Here is a 15,505-nt window from a genome sequence, read left to right on the forward strand (position 1 = left end):
CAGCAGGCTCTGTGACAGGATCTCCCCTTRAGGTGGGATGCCACTTAAGGTTAYTCCTTGAGGTTGAAAGATCCCCTACACTGGGTGACTAGAGGTAAGTGATACAAACATAACTTGGTTCTTAATTTATACTAAGAGCTAGCTACATGATGATGCAGTGAGTGCTTGTGTGAATATCTTGCCATCAATAAATCCTATAATGGTAACCATCTGGTGTGGTGAGAGTAATTCCACCAGCAACAGATGCGGGGCTGCAGCTTTACATTCTTCTGTGCTGCTCCCTATGCTCTGCAGATCCATGCAGCAGTGAGAAAGCACCCCTCACGTAGGCACACCTGAGGTGTGTGTCCCTGCTTGTTGGACATGTTTCACTCAGGGAGGGATGCTCTAGCAGGGCTAGGCAGAGGTGTCCTCCAGTGGAGTGACTTTACCAGTGTCAGACCCAGTTTGCTTCTTTGTTTTGTTTTTCTCACTCTGAGATCTCCCCTTGCGATCACAAATGTTCATGCTCTTTTATACTTCTTTCCAAGCTGACTCCTTTTCTCAAAAGTCTCCTAGTTACTGTTGAACCTAGGTGATGGATGTCTTAAGCAAACTTCATGATTATTAATTTCCTCTTAGCATTATCAGGTTTWGGACAAACATCCTCTCTGAACAGATTTGGATATTCTATTCACATACACTTTTTTGTACTCTGATTCCTATGGTATTATCCTTTGTTATCCAGGTCATGTTACTGCAGAGAGGCTTGCTTACTCCCTCCTCAGTTGTTTGACTTGCTTTTGTGTCAAGTCATGAAGAGCTCTTTCATGATTCATTATAGCAAGGCTCACTCAAGGCTTCTCACCATAGTCACCAAGGTTTATCTGGCAAAATTCAGTTTGGTAGTGGTGATAGCAGATATCTCCAGAGCAGATAGCAGCTGGAGGAGTTGTAARTCATGAAAGGCAGTTTATCAATGAGATCTGGCTGATTTAGGGTTCTGGCAAAGAGCTGGAACATAATAATCTGTTCCCTCWACTAATCTTAATTCCCTGTGGGGGCAAGGACACACAATGGAGAACAGTGCTGCTATTCAGAGGGACCTCAACAAATTGGAGAAGTGGACTGACAGGAGCCTCATGAAATTCAAAAAAAACCAAGTGTGAAGTCCTGCCTTGGGGATGGAATATCCCCAAATAACAGTAGAGGCTGCACAACAACTGCCTAGAGAGTGACTTTGCAGAAAAGGACCCAGGATCATGGGATTTCCCACTCAACAGAGGTTCCTTCCAACCTAAATTAGTTCTATGCCTCTGTGATTGTGTTTCCACCTCTTGATAGGTTACAAGCCAGACCACGTTAGAATAGGTGCAGAGGAGGGGAGTTTTGGGAGGAGTTGTTCTGAAACTTGGAAGATAAGTCGCTACGGGTATGAGGTGTTAAATTGTTTGTTAAATTTGCTCATTCTGACTACTCTGTTTCCAAAGATGAGGAAAAGTGTAACTACATTTAGAGGAATCTCTGTTAGGATCAAGCTTTTTTGATATTTGTATGTTGTTACTTTTAATTTAAGTGTTTTTATGTATGRGTGTTATAGAGAGGTTGGGAGAGCCAGGCTTACAGGCCTGCCTTATTTTCCTTAGAACTCCATGAGAAGCATAACTTTGAAAAAAAGTCTCTACTCCTACATGCTGTGCTGCTATGTATTTTTACAGGAGGTTAAGTTTCAGAAGAATGTAATGTCACTTGCTGCTGGTTTTTGAAGGGCAAGAGCTAGTTTGTTGATCTTTTGAAATTTTAAGTATGTTTTATTTTCTAAAATGATGGCATTAATTTTCAATGGCAACATTCATGTCATGTATCTTTTCTTATGCTTACAAACAAAGCTACAAATGAACTTTAGAACAGTAAATTAGAGACTATGAATCTTAGGACATATTTGTCATATCTATGCAAAGTATTTTGTTAGCTCACAAGCAGCTTGYGAAGCTAGTTTGGAAGGAAGATAGCTTGAGATGCTCAAAGGCAATCTGCTGTGAGTAGTGTCAATGAATACAGCTGGAGTGAAAAGCTGTTTGAACACTTAAAATGTAGTACCTTGCATTCAAAATTTTTTCATTACCTTGTCCTTAGGTGAAAAACAGCAGCACAAAAGAACGATGGAGGAGCTCTCTTAAATTATAATCTGATTCTGTCTTGCTGGGTTTAGTGACAAACTCACAGTTAGAAATACAAAGGAGGTTCGAATTTGTTTTTATTTTTCTCTGAAAGTTCTATAACATACACAGTTTTCATTAATCACAATGATTTATTATACTTCCAGTTTCTCTAGTTGCTCCATCAGTGCTCAATCTGCAATCTGATAAAGCAATTCTCATCTCCCAGGGAAGTGTATTTACAGCATAAAATGTCATGTATTTTTCCTTAGTGAATGTTAAACAAAAAACAAACAAACAAAAAAAAACAAGATACAGAGAAACCCACATGAATTCAGCTTGGCTAACCCGCTGTAAAAAATAACTACAAAAAAGTATGGCATTATTTCAGTTCTTTTAGTTATAATGGAGGCCTAGAAATTCTTTAGATGAATAGGTTATAGTTAGGCTGGATAAGCAAATGGTTAGAGAATTATGTGTATCTGGGTTGGCTTGATATTTCCCAGATAATATATTTTCAAGCTTTCTGGATTTTATTTTGAAATAYATTTAGTCCCCATCCTGCATGGCTTCTTTCTATTTCTGTACTCCCTTCCCTCCTCTTCAAATTGTTTGAATTTAGAGACTAGAGTTTAACTTTCAGGCTAATTATAAAATAAATCAAATTCTCAATCAGGCTTTTCTCTTTTTATTCAGTGGTTTTTATTACTGGGATTATAGAGCAAAGGGTTAACAGCAGCAGCGTTACACAGTCTTGAGCCTTATCAGGCTCACATACCAAAGTGTGTTTCTGTGGACCAAGGTCATCCCGCTCTACTTGAATATTTTTCAGTATATAAGTTTGGTTAGAAGCAAATCTGTTCATGAAAAGGTTGCTCAGAAGCTATGTTGCTATGTGGTTAACATTGCTGGAAAGCTACAAATAAAACAAAAAAAATTCTGTCAGTGAATCTTAAACAATTCAGCCTAACAATTCTCAATGTAATTTTGAGTTACTAGGAAGCGAAGCTGAGGGGATGGAATAGACCAGACAGAGATGTTTTTAACTATATTTAGTAAGAAACTGTCTTCAGGAAGGATTTATAAGCAGCAACAGAATAACTCTGCTTGTTAAAACAGAACAACCTGTATCTGGACTTGTTCAGTTTTGGTACAAGATAGACTGTCCAGGCAAACAAAATGTCCAAGAAACAAGGTATGCTTTTAACACCTGTCAGTTGTCCATATTATTAGTAGCCTTGCAAAACAAAGTTTTGCAAAAAAAAGTCTACACTGTTTTTTCTTTCCTCCTGGATTGAACTACAATACTCTTTTACTTGCCATTTTGATTTACAAATTTTAAATAAAACAGAGAAGATTGTTCAAGTTACTGCTTTTAGAACTTGCTTGTTTGTAAGTATACAAGCTTTTACACTAGCAACCTCATATGTTGTATTGTCTTATACCCAACGAAAAATGTGTTTAATTCACTGTAATAGATTGAATACATTATCTGAGTAGCTGTTTTAAAGATTTACTAAAAAACAAATAGAATTTTTATAAGCACATAGCAGCAGCAGTTGAGTTGGCTCTTCATCTTATTCTGTTACAGTCATTCCTGCAGCCTGTCTTACGCAGGGAGGTAGAAGCAATTGTATCTGTCTCAGTATACCTTCTCTTCCTGTTCAAACTTTGGCTTTTGTCTGCATTAGGTCCATTTAGGTGCATTAGGTTCATAGTGSTTGTGCAGTTTTGAAGGGAATCCCCTGATTATCTTCATTTAGTTCATGTTGGTTCAATTCTTAAGGCAGTGTTTGCAGGCATAAATGAGATTCCTTTCAAAGGAAGGTAAACCGGAAACTCTGCCATAAAAGCATTTCAAAGCCTGCTGGGAGCACTAGATTCTGAACACCCTGTAGAAGCTATGGAGAGGTGACGGGAATAGTAGGAGCTCTTGCTGGAAATGCTTCATTATACTTGAGACTGACTATACCCCTGCATCAAGGCAGCATTTGGTGGGGCAGCAAGAAGAGTAAGAAAAGGAAGAAGTTTGGCCCAGCCCCTGCTCCATGGGACCAGGAATTGGGCTGGAAGGACAACTTGTGACAGCAACTGTGGCCACTTGGTGACAGCCAGGCCCTCTCCTGCTCTCCCAGCACATTTAGACTTTGGGTTTGCCTCTTTGGCTACATTCATTTTAGCAGATGTGAAACAAGCTAAGGTCTGTGGAGGAATGTCGTACTTTACAAATTTCAGTCATGCTTTTTGTTTTGAAGTATTTTAGTATGATGTTCCACCTTCTGGAGAAGAGGTGACATTTAGCAGGCCTACAGTGTCTCATTGACTTCTGCCGTCTGTTTATCTAAAAATTCTGAATCCTGTTGAACATGCTCTTAGAGGGTCCCACCAAGAAATTTATTTACTAGTAATTTGCGTTGTCTAGGCTCCTTTCCTACTATGTTTTTTTGTTTGTTTGTTTGTTTTGGTTTGGTTTTGGTTTTTGGTTTGCTTTGGCCAGATTCAGTTTTATACAGGGTTTTCTGTATAGAGACGACTTTTAAAATAATGGAATATTTTTYTTCAATATGATCTTTATGGCCAAGCTTTTCAGTGATTTCAGGAAGTGCCAGAGAGCTTTGAATTTGCTTTGGTAAGGAAGCAGATATTTGCCAGCTTCCACTCAATTCAATCTTTCACAAAATGTGAAAGAGGAAGAATTGCATTAAGTAGAATAATAAGCAAAACTAAAAATGTAGGCTTAGGTTACCAGTTAATGAGTCAGCATGACCCCTTCTTCCAGMTTTAGGGACCAAATCCCAGAATTTTTACCCTTTTTGTAGGAGAAGTTTCAACTCTGACCAAATTTCAAACCAAGTCTGAATTTAGAGTTTAAAGTCATTTTTATTAAATTAAGCTGTTCATCAAGAGGCCCACAACACCAGCGGCTCATGCTAGGTTTATATCATATTTATAATGATTTTCTCCATTTTACAGTGAAAAATAAAAACAGTAACAAGGCCACTTCTCAATTAGTACATGAATTTTGCCAGAAAGAACATTTTAAATAAAATTGAATGCAGTTTCTGAATGCTACTATAACTCCCCTATGCTGAAAAAACAAYCTGAAGCAATAAAAAGTAATTTTACAATACCATTCATAGGTAATTTTAACCTTTCTAAGATCATTATTAAAAAAGATGAAGTCGCAAAGTCATATTCAACTATGTTTCATCCAGAAGTCCACTTGCAGGTTGCCTGCAGAATAAAGAGATCTAGGTAGAAGGAAAGAGTCTGACTCTGGCTCCTAGGCTTCTGCAGCCACAGGGTCTGACAACTGGCTAATCTGAATGGCCACTGATACTAAGAGTAGTAAGTTATGTAAAGCTCCTAAATCACTCGGGCAAATAGCTAAAGTTTCTAATGTAAATAAAGGTGCTTTTGATTGAATCTTGCAAACTTGGCTATCCTATTATGAATGTGTTGACTAAAGCTAGCTGTGGTACTGTCATGTTTTGATTAAATTCTTTACGCCTTTTGGAAAATGAGAGTTGTTCACCCCCCTTCCAGTTTTGGATTTTGATGCATCACATTCAGGATCTTGTTTGCAATACTGCTGAGTCTAGGTAGTTGATTTTTGCTTAGGTTGTTGTGAGATGACAGTCTGAGAACTTCATTTAATTTTGCTAAATTTACTGTGGAAATAGATTAGCAAGATACGCCAGATATTCTTGAGTCCATAGTAATTCAGTGTGTTAATGCTTCTGATGAGATCTAGCCAGTGGTGATTCTGCCCCATGGCTTCAGTTGCTTGTGTGGCTATTAATTCTTTGTTTTTCATAAAATACATATTTCATGTAGCAGAAACAGACTTGGTTTGTTCCAGGAAAGTGAAGATGAGCACTGCATGATATATGGAGTTGTGTTGAGATTTGGTAGTTTTATATAGGTCTGGCCTAACTGTTTGAAATATTCAAAAAATGCAGATATATGTGATGGCAATTAACAGATATGCTCAGGGCAGCTACTTTCTGAGGCTATACAGGAAGCTTTACCTGAAGACAAGAAGCCTAGTAAATCCTGCAGATGCTTGCTGTTTTGAAAACTAAGTACAGTTAAGGGGAAAAACAGTTTTAAACCTAGGTTTACAGATAGTTCTCTGAATTCATTTATTTTTTCTTTCTTAAGGTTAGTGTTACTAATAAGTAAAACAGAAATGTTCGTTTTGTACCTCCTTGACTAGTAACATGCTAAGATGTGTTCACTCACAATGTTCAGAGTTTTAGTATAATATGAATTGTGGCTAACAAAAGTAGTCTACCTGAGTGTTATATTAGTCAATTCAAACTTAGTTTTCAGAAATACTGAATTTGTGATACCATAAATCAATATATCTGCAAAATTACATGAAACTATAATAGGTCCTGACATTTTTTGGAAAAAAATCCTGTTCATTGCCAATTGTTTGTAAGCCACAATTGATTATATTTTTCTGAATTGTCTTTTAGGGTTAATGGTTACACAAGAATCTCAGCTCTAATTTGTTAGAGGGCTTTTAGGTCTTAGGAATAGATGGAAATGGTCTTAAAAACACATAAACTTTATTTAAAAGTCCAGATATGAAATAAGCATTCTTGACTTTCAGTTTTTTTAATGCATGTTGTGGTAATGTGTTGTATTATGCATTCTTTAATGCAAAGAGTTTCTCAATTGTGTGTTTTCATGTGGCAGATCACATCTCTGGCGCTTCAAATATATGTTAATTGRTTACCAACTGTAATGACAAGCAGGACATCAACAATATAAGCAAAATCCACTACGTGCTATTCTAGACATACACTTCTTAGATTAAGTTCAATGCAAAAATTTCTGAARACTGGATTGGCCAGGCCGATAATTGGACTTAAGGTCTGATCTGCTCTCTGGGAATAATGCTGTAGGATAATTGGGATTCCACTAATAGCTCCATCAGATGGTGCAATTGCTGCATGGGCTAGATAGAAGATTTTTCTTTAAAAGACTTGTTGAGCAGGGTGTAAATGGAGTCTTCCTCTTATTTTACTGAGTGACAGCTTAAATAAAATGCCATCCTACAACAAGTAACATAAATTTAATCTCTGATATGGAGAGTGCTAGTTGTCAAACAATATTTAGGGCAGAAGATGATCTGAACATTCAAAAATGAGCTGGCAGAATTGTCCAAAGATGGAAAGTACTTTTAAGAACTGCCTGTCTCAGGGCTGAAGGCAGCATTTAGCATCCCTAAAGTAATATAATCACTCAGATGAACCTTTATATCTTATTTTTCCCAATTCCTGTGCTGAAATTAAAAGTACCAAGGTATTGTGTGGGAGGAAAGAGGGAATACAGTAATGGAACAGTTTGTATAAAAGTTATAATTTTGTGTAGCTTTCATTTTAAAAAGACAGTCAAAATGGTGTTTGAAGTAGCCTAATATCATGTGAGACATTTTTCAAAATTGTTCGTAAGAGGTTTTCAAAGGCACATTCTGCTAATTTTTGTCATTGTCCAAAAAAATTTAAACAACACACAGAGCTAAGTAAAATATTCTTAAGAGCTAGTGAAGAGCTGCTTGTTTACAATACAGGGCAATAAGCAACTTGGAGAAAATAAAAGCCTGTCATGTAGAAAATCTGAGAAGCCATCCGCTAATGGTGGTAACACCTGGAATACATAGAAGACACCACTCCGGAGTAAGGCTATGAGACGTTTATTACCTTGAAATCCCCAGTCACTTCCCGAACCGCAAGGGGAACTCCAGGAGCTTGCAGGGGAGAGACCAGGCTGTCCCAGGCACCGCAGAGCATCGGCCCACGGCGAGGTTCAGGGCAGGGCATAGGAATAAGGTGACTTAATAAGTTACAATGTGGGGTACTGCGCATGCACTGCAGATGACAAGGGAAGCAGTAATTCTTTAGGTGTACAAATAACAAGGGAAGCAGTAATTCTTTAGGAGTACACAAGTCCGGATTGATGCTTATGTGGCGCACGTCAAAGGGTCCTGATCTGCCATTCCTTATGGGTTCTGCACACCGAGTGTTTTGGCAGCTGGAATAATTGATCGCTCAACATGCTCCTGTTTCCTTGCCAGGAAACTGTTTACTGTTTACTCATTACATCATCTTTCCCCCAACCCCACATCTCCAAGACAAAATGTGTGTTTCTAACTGTCCTGGATTTTCCTGGTGAGTCAGATTGCTCATATTGAGTGCTTACCATAGWGGGGAGACTGTGGTGTGGTGGTGGTGGTGGATGGTGACCTGCCATAAAGTCTGCAAACCATCGGCTGCGGGAGCCGTGGGAGCAGGAATCTGTTCGACTACATCCACTGATGGCTCTTATTTTTTAGCACTGTAACTATACTTTCTCTGTAGGGAGAATCTAAATGGCTGCCAGATGTCAGAGCAAAATTAGCCTTTGAATAATTATGAATCTACAAAAACTTTAAAAATCTACTTTCCATTTAAGGAGCAGGCAGATAGAAGAGAACTATATGATGATTTATTTGGGAATATAGTCTTGCTCTGAAATTAGGAGGCATTTGAAATATTACTAAAAAGAAAAAAATCCAGCTGATCTCCTTAACTGTAACAAATTGTACTAATTGCAAAAGTCCAGTTCAGTGTAGTGTGTTGTTTTGATAAGAAAATGAGTTTGATTTTTACTCCTTTCCTCTTGGGGGAGGTGGAGGGAGGAATAAAGTAAACTTTAAATGTTCAAGGAGAAAAGTAGAACTCAATTGTACAATAGTCCAGTACAGTTCTTTACAAAATGCTTTTGTCTATCAAGCATTTCACTCAAAATTAGCGCTACTGAATTTTTAACCTGCAGTAAGTGTCATGGAAATTTGGGAGATGAGAAGGGAAGATGATGCAAGTCAAGAAGTGGTAGCAGAATGCTGATAAATAATTTAATTAATAATTAACAGATTTTGTTATCCACCAACTCTTAACTTTTTGTGTTTAAATTCTTAATATAGATCTGGAAGTGCAAGAACAAAACTRAGGAAGAACTAACTGAAAAACTACATTGATTAGCTGGTCTGAAAACTAAAAGTCTTTTAAAAATAATTATTAAATGTGCTACATACATTTGTAGGGTACGGATGTTTGTTTCAAAACTTTGGCAAACATTGCATCAAAAGTTAGCAGTCATAGTAGCTAATCTTCCTTGAAATTATGCTTAATTGCTTTATTTTTGTGTTTATTAATTAAATTCCATACTTTTATGACTCACTTCGACATCACTTCAAGGCAAGATGACTTACGATCTCTTAGGAAGTCCCATTTACTGCCATATGTAAACACTAGGCTTCCTCCATTTCCCTCCTGGCAATTATCTGGAACATCCTCCGTTTTTTCAAGATTGATTTAAAAATCAGTATAAATAGTTCATAGAGCTCTCCAGCATGTCCTTTAGATTTTCTCTGGTGCATGTTATCTAGTTTGGAATATTAAAGTCTTTGATGATTTGGTGTTTTTCATCTTCCCTGTCATGAATGTTAAGTGTTCTATTACCATGCTAAAAATGTAATCCTTACATGAAATGTATCTCAAGAACTATCAGCTCTTGTGTGCAGACTTATACACACTGCATAACTGCTCTCTTGATGTTTCCTTTCTCCCATGTTAGCTGCAGACAGTGGTCAAACCTAACTGAATAAAAACCAGTAGTTTTTATAGTAAATTTATACTATTTTTAAAAGAAAAATGGCTCCTGGATCCCACTGTGATTTTTTAAAAAAGACTAGCTCATTGATTAAATATAATATGATGTATTTGACAAATCCCTTTATCTGCAGGGGGAAAATAACCCCCAAACTTCCTTTGCACAATGAGGGATTCTCAAATTTGTAAAAAAGTTACAGGTCAAGTATATGTAGGAAGGAAACAGTTCAGTAAAATTTATTACAAATTGTTCTTCCTGGCTTACACTTAAATGCATATTGGATGGCACATGGAAAATTTATGTCATCCCTGAAGATTAGTATTTTCTTGTGAAGTCAGTACCATCATTGTGGTATCTACAATCAGATTAATTGGCCATGTTTTCCTGAAGACAGCCATTATTCTGGATTTTCCTGCATTATAACATGCTGCTGACATACTTGCCTTCATTTCTAGTTATTAGAGACAAGCAAAAATACCTTCTCTGACCTATTCTAGTAGAAGTGTTTGATTGTTTGTTTTTCATGCCTGGAGTGAAACCATTATGGTAGGTGAATTTTGGAATTGCATTTTTGCATAGCTAGAATTAGCCATGTCATAAAATCAGGCTCTGTCACTGTCTGGTTCTCAACTTGTGATCTCAGTATAAAAATAACTGAGACTTCATTGTTCTGTTTTTGTTGACTGAGTGCCCTTCCTTAAACTGCAGCAATGAACTGCACTGTGCGGGGACTGAAGGACTGCTGAGAATACAAATGAAAAATGATACAAGTGTCTCATGATGCTCTTATGTCAATTTTGAAATGTGAATTACATTCTGTCTCTATAATTATGACTCCTTTGTGCTCCTAACCTATAATACGTAAAGTTATTTTACACATCTGTGAAAATGCACAAAGGATAAATCACTTCTAGGTATTTCTGGACTGAAGAGATGACCTGAGAGCTGTTGTTCTACCAGTAGGGGATGTTGGCATGTTCCAAGGTCAGTTTGTCTCCGCAGTTTCCCAGATTTGTCATTCCTATAGGGACTAGCTTGCAAGCTTACCCATGTAGGTTCTGCTTGTTTGTTTTGTCTTGTTCCAACATCTATTAGTGTTTTAACAGAAGCAAATGAGGGTCTGTTTGCTTTCATTTTTGCAAGTACCAGAAAGCTGTGATAATGATGCATTGATATGCAAATGCATAAGCTGCAAAAGAATTACACCTTTTTCATATATATTAATGTGTAATTAGAAAAAATCTTTTAAATTATGAAGCCGAGGGCYTTCTGGAGGCTAGGTAGGCTGTGGTTATCCAACACAGCTGAGAAATACCACTGGGACATGGCAGCTGTATAAAGGAGAGGACTTGATGCTGTTCCTTCTTCATATACACACACCCTTTCCTCTGCTGATAACATCTGCCTCATGTCTTACATAGACGTATCTCTTACCTGAGCATGTAGGCAAACTGGGGGAGATGCTAAATTCTAAAATCCTTGCAGGTCTTTAAGTTGTTTTGGTAAAGCCCTTTAAATAGTCACAGTGAGAATTTGAGTGTCATGGTCTCTTCCTAGCTTGAGTTTTTATGGGGAAATCTAATAGTACTATTCTTTGTACTACAGTTGTGAAAACTCTAGGTTGAAGAACTTTCTTTCCTGACTCTCTCAACAATTTCTCAAGTTTTCATGTATTTGATTTACTGCTGTAGCTGTTCCTTGTGGGTCAGCAAATCGCGGAGTTGTTAACTTGCTTCCTCTGGCAATCCTGTCTTGTAGCCACTTAAAACTCAGGACTTCTGGCTGACAAAATAGCAGTGGATGACAAACTTTTCTTTAAAATAAAGGTCTGAACTGAAAGACTTGTGTATCATCTAGAAAGCGTAGTACAGCTTGTCCTTCATACATGAGTTAGGTAATAATACGTGATCAAGCCTGAGCATAACCTATGTAAGTATTGAGATAGTCTTTGCAATTTTTATATACGCATCTGATCTGACAGAATCCAGTTCAGGCAAGTYTTTATTTTCTAATCGCTTTAAGCTAGTCAAATAAGTATTTACACATGTGGTCCCACAACAGCTTAAACTAGTTCAAGTGAACACTGCTGTGTTCCTGCCTTTCCCCTTACCTGCATATGACAGAGTTTCATATTCTCTTTACAGGGGAAGCTATCTAATCCCATGTGGATCTAGTCCAGGGAGCTAACTAACAGGACATGGATTATGCTTTTTTAAAGTCAACTATATTGAGTGAGTATAGTGCTAGCACTCACATTAAAGAGAGAGAGAAGTTAGGCTATGGCAATGCTGACATACTATTATAGCTGTTTTGGAAATGCATGAATGGCTAAGCTGATCTAATAGCATGCTGCTGCTGGAAGGAAGGAAGGAGTAGGAGCAGTTCTCCTTCCCTCCCTCTGAACCAGATGAACTGGCTATGTTCCCCTCTCTACTTTTGTTGTACGTGCTGATGCGACTCTGATGGTGTGATGAGCTGATGAACTTGCTAACAAGGCAAAAGAAAAACCCGGCTACGATGTTGAATAGTTTGATTTTTTTGCATGAAGAAATAACTTACAGTCAGATGAACTCCAGAACCAGTGCAAAAAAGAAGGAAGAAAGAGGAAATAATAGGGTCATCCCTCTGAATGAGAGTGAGCTATTAGGAGAGCATAGTTAGAAACCATATCTGAGCTTTAATGTGATTGTTTGTATCAGTGACACTTTGGCCTATGGCAGTTCAGAGTAAGTCTCAAAGCAAGGGAAAAGATTTATCAAGCAACATGAGCAAAACCCATGAATTATTGTGAAGTCAAACCTCAATACAATAGTGACACACAGCTTTATCAGATAGGACTACTTGCTGCTCCAAAAAAATTGCTCAGGCCTTTGGAGGATAAAAGTGATTTAGGTCCCTGCTTTTTCCTGTTTTCCTTACTTGCTTTCAACTTGTGAAGTTTAGTAGCTAGTGAAGTTCTGGCATCTGACGACTAGGCCTTGCATGATGTATTGACTCATGTCAGTGCTTGAAGGTAGAACAATTAACCTGGCACTTTATATTGTGTGTTCAGCCTGGTCCAGAATAGTATTCTGCAAGTTTACAATGTTTAAAGTGTGCAGTTGTTCATACCTTGGGTTCTACATGTTTTACTCTTGACTAGACATCCATCTCACGGGTTGCAGGGTATGGAGGTTCCAGTTTATCTTGCCTTGTATAGGCTTCATTAGCAAAGGGGAATCATACCTTCTAGAGTATTTTACATTTAGTTACTGCTATGTCCTCTCTACAGTCTTATTTTAGTAAGAACTAGTAAGTTTCCCTAGCRTAGTTTAAGTGTAAAACATCTGGGAATATGTTAAATAAGGAGGTAGGAAGCTTGAACTGTAAATGCAGTGTTCAGTAATGATCAGGCCTGTTCCAAGTCCTTTAAGTGAACATTTTTCTCCCCGTGTTTAATATACTGTTATTTAGGTGACAACTACTGTAAACTTAGATGATATGATTGACCAGATATTTGTCATACAAACAACAGATGATTCTGTATTTAAAGAAAATACATAAGACATCTTCTGTGTTAATTAGGACTTGACTAAAAAGTTATATTTTAACTTAAACAAAACTGCACTGTCTAGCTACTTCTAATAGTAGATATGTACAGCTACCTCTATTCTTTATATCATAAGCTTTTGTAAGAAATTGTAGGAAGTACTGTTCAGTGATCAAATTTTATGTTCTCAATTACTGAGCATAGTGAGGTACTACAATTTGATAGAGTTGTTATTTACAGATATGAAACTGGTAATGTATCTTACTTTTCTACAGAAAAAACACCCACAGAAGAAAAGTTGAATTGTTTTAGATCATTAGCAAAAAACTTAGCCGTCAGCAYGCATAAAACTATGTCATTTTAAGACAGTCTCAGTCAGTACAAATGTGATATGTTGATTGTAAAGRCCAAACTAACTGCAGGAAGTGATGCAGGTGAAGTACTGCATGTATATTCAGCATCATTTTAATTTAGTTAAAATATGTCTTTTCCTAGGATAAAAAAATTTCCAATACCTTTTGAGTGGCTGATCAAATGAGGATTTTAATGGCATGATTGCCTGTTCATGTGGGGAACAAGGGGGTCTGGGCTGCTTGCTTTTGAAAGCATGTGTCCTCCTTTGGCTGCAAAAGTCAACGGGTTCCTGCTAGAATCCTTCTTAAAACGGATTCAGTGTCTCCCAGTAACTTGGTCATAAAAGCATACATTGCTGTTGTGAGACTGGGGGCTAAACCAAGCAACCACTTCCATGCAGGGTCTGATGCATGGCTTTCTTAGGAGATAAAGTGGGACAATCAAGAAAATGTGCATGGCAGGGGCGGGGGGATCATACAGAGCAGAAGTGTCATCGAGGTGTATTTATCTTCAGTTTCAAGCCACTGTTTTGAGATGAGGTCACTGTATGCTTTTGAGTGTTTTGTTGCACAATATATTCTTTTACTATAAGCTATCAAAATAAAGACAGATTTGGAAGCACACCGGCTAATGGCTGAGCAGTAGTCCAGGAATAGAGAAATCTTGAGTTCTCCTTCTTGAGCTGTTTTTGTGGCCTAGGCAGGACAGCCAAAAGGTTGCCTTAGGTAAATTACCACTGCACAGTAGAATTCAGTTTCATATTAGTGCTTTCTGCATTTAGTGCTTGGAATTTTATTATGTGGAAGAGAAAGAAAATGYAAAGGCAAAAATCCCCCTACTTCATAATTTCGCATCTGAATTGATATTCAGAACTAAGTGCTGCAGGTTGCTCTTAGAGKTATTATTAAGAGTGTCCCTGGAAAGTGCTGTATTTAAGATGTGGGGCAAAAACAAAGTGTATTCCACCTATGAATTAAGAAAGTCATATTTCTGTTTATCAGCTAAATTTTTAGAGAGCATGGGGTGAGAAGAGGAAGCTAGATCATGGCAGTAAGCATTTAGGGCAGAAAGTGGTTGAGTGTAGCTCAACCACTGAGYAAGCAACAAAAGGAATAGACAAAAATATATGTATAGAGGAAATTGGAAGGGGAAGATCAGAAAAGGTAAAGAGACAGATTTTGATAAATGAAGAGTGAGTAAATTATAAGCAAATAAAATGCAAAATGGAATAGGCAAACAGTATTCAGGACAAACAAAAATGCAGATGAGTCAGAACAAGCTGACACACCAGAGTGTGCGATAGCTGCAACATCAAAGACAAAATGAGTTTCCTGTGTATGCCTTGTTTTAGAAGGTAGCAATTGTTAAAGAACAACAAGTAAACCAGTAAAGAGAAAAGTGCAGGCTTTAGAAGTACTGCTTTAATTGCTGCTGTCAGGGCCTTGAGGCACTAATAGGCCTTAATAGCCCTGACCAGCCTCACCTGGGTCTGGGAGCCCATTTCAGCTCAGCTGGGGTGAGCAGTCTCTGTCCCTGTGATGCTGATGGAGTTTGTCTTTCTCCAGCTCCGTGCTGGCACCATGGACCTGCCTGTCCCAGGGCTGTATCTGACCCTGGCTACCCTCCTTTTTTCTACTTGCAGATTGACTTCCTAGTTTGATGTTGGGTATGCCTTATGGGCAGGACCTTGCCTAGCGAGGTGGGCTGGGTGGCTGGCTTACCTTGCTGAGTACTGGCTCTCCCTGCACCTGGCTGGCCCATGGTAGGCTCAAAGAAGAGTGCTGATTTCTGATTTCCTTTTCTTTTTTCCTTTCCTTTC

The sequence above is a fragment of the Rhea americana genome, unplaced genomic scaffold, assembly GCF_003343005.1.
Source record: "Rhea americana isolate MKP2758 unplaced genomic scaffold, rheAme1 scaffold_10, whole genome shotgun sequence".
NCBI classification, from domain to species: Eukaryota; Metazoa; Chordata; class Aves; order Rheiformes; family Rheidae; genus Rhea; species Rhea americana.